This window comes from Orycteropus afer, unplaced genomic scaffold (genome assembly GCF_000298275.1).
Source record: "Orycteropus afer afer isolate SDZICR_OR568_19922 unplaced genomic scaffold, OryAfe1.0 scaffold00523, whole genome shotgun sequence".
NCBI lineage: Eukaryota > Metazoa > Chordata > Mammalia > Tubulidentata > Orycteropodidae > Orycteropus > Orycteropus afer.
This window is the reverse complement of record NW_006922110.1, coordinates 967,952-970,515: the sequence shown is the minus strand read 5'-3', so window position 1 is coordinate 970,515 and position 2,564 is coordinate 967,952.

Genomic DNA, 2,564 nt, shown 5'->3' with positions numbered 1-2,564 from the left:
GAGGAGTGGCTGGTGGGTTTGAACCGCCAGCCTTCTTCTAGTTAGCAGTCAAGTGCCTTAGGCACTACATAGAAAATATTATTTAAACATTACATTTTAGGTGGCTTTTTCTGACATTACTCTGTTAGAAGCAATATAAGCACAGCTTCATTTTATGAGGTGGGGCTTGTTGACACTTGAATATGAGGCTCTTCCTCACTGTTGGGCAGGGGTGAGTTCTGGCTCCAACTAGGACTTAACTTATATCTCCTTGTTTCTGATTGGTAGGAGTGCCTTTATTACTATTTCATGCATGGCTTCCACTGATACCACAGGAGCTGTGTGTGTGACCTTGTTACTGCTAGGCAGTAGTGAAAGTACTTAATTTCTACTAGAACTTCTGTGACACCAGGAAGGAATGGAGGGCTGGCTCCTCATTGCTGCATGGGGCTGAAAGATGACTTCACACATTGTCAGAAATTCCAGATGAAAATAGGACATAGTGGATGTAACCTAACATAGTGAATGCAACAGCTTTCTGTGTGTAATACATGTTGTTATGTCTGTTGTGTAAAAGGGATTCTGTTGCCAGTCATATAATAGTACACTACATATATAAGCTATAATACATATGTCTTGATAGTTATAATAAATACCTGTTACTGGCTTATGTATGTACTGTACTTTCTATCATTATTTAAAAGTGACTTTTCCTTACAAATAAAAAGATTATCATATACTAATATATGCTTTGACTTGTAGGCAGCAGTGATCTTGTGTCTCTTGAGAGTAGTAGTGTCATCTGTTTAATTTTCTTTCAAAAACATTACTGTAATATGAATAATAGCTCCTAAACATGGTGAAAGCAGTGCTCTTGATAGCAGTAGTAAGAGGCAAAGGAGAAGTATTGATTTGGAAGTGAAACAAAGGTTATACAACAAAAAGGTGGAAAATCAATGAATGCTATTGCTTATGATTTAGACATATTCACACAATATCCAAATCACATAATGTCCCATTTCACAGAATATATTGTAACTGTAAGCGATGCATGACTGTACATGTATTTTTCTTTTGCGAGTGTTGGTAAATTTTTTTATACAATTATACTTCTTTCAATACATTTAAAATGTAATAATATTAACTATTTTTTTAAATATTCATTTAGTATAAGTATAGAATAATACCTGTTTTCATTCCTGATTTGTATTAAATGTGGATTCTCTTTTTATTCTTCTTAGTATTGACAAAATTTGCCAAATACAAATAATTTTTTAAAATGTTCTTTTGTTTGTTTGATTTTCTATGTTGTATGTTTTCTTTTTCTATATCATTAATTTATGCTTAATTTTCTTGACTTCAATGCTTGTGAGTTTAATTTTTCAAACTTCTTGAGATAATTACTAAGCTTCTTGACTTTGTAATTTTCTGTTTGGTTCTGCTTGTCCCACATAGAGTTATTAATACAACTTCACTAACCTGGAGATGGATAGAGTCGAAGTTTCATGATTTGTTACATGCATGCTTGTTGTCTTGGTGTTTGCTGCCTATTGGGTGCCTTAGTTTTCCTCAGTGTGGCCACTCATCTCTCAGTAGGCTTATCAGGGTTTCTTTATAACATAATAGTTTCATGGTTCCAGGACATTGAGAAAGGAAACTAAGGGCTTTTCGTGCCAGCGATCTACAGCTCCTACAATATTGTTTTCACCACATTCTATATTTCAAAGCAAGTCAAAATAGGTGGATAAAGAGACATGATCTTTGATGAGAAGAATGATGATATTACATTGCAAAGAAAGATAGGCAAGCATCTTTGGGATGCTTCAATGGTAAAGGATGATTTTGTCATTTATATTCTGTTCTAAACAATTTACTTTCTTCTCACATGCAAAATAAAGTCAATCTCTCTCAAGATTTGCAAACTGTCATTCAATGATAGTTAGTTTTAGTCTTAAAATTTTGGATCTCATGCCTTAAATCAATTCCACTTACCTGTAAGGACCATTTCCCATTAAATGTATTTGCTTGGTACAGCCCCTTGGATATACTCCCTGTCTATACAGGGACCTGTAAAGAAAAGAGAAACTTTATCTTCTTCCCTCACACAAAAGAGAAAGGTGAGATAGGGAAAGGATAACTGCATAGACTTACCCTTCAAAGTGAGGTGTAGAAGGTAGCAATTCTGACTGCATTGGCAGAACTTAGATCTAAATGTACAAAATAGGGTTTTCCTGTGTACCTCATGAAATGACTTTCAAATATTATGGCATTTAAGAAATTCATGAACTACTAAAATCCAGAGTTTGCATGGCCTCCCATTTATTTGCTCTGTCTACCCCTTCCTTATTTACAGAAAATACACCACAGGGGGCAATGAACTACTCAACACAATTCCCTACATTTTCTTTCTACTTTGTAATTCTGAGGATTTGTTTTCACTGAAGCATTTCAGAAAAAATGGTCCTTGAGAACAATAATTTAGTTGCCTCAGACAGCATTTCCTGTAAAGTACAGAAATAATTGCCAATATTCTGATAGCTCACACACTAGATCTCTGAATCAAATAACAAGAGATGTGTAGAGTT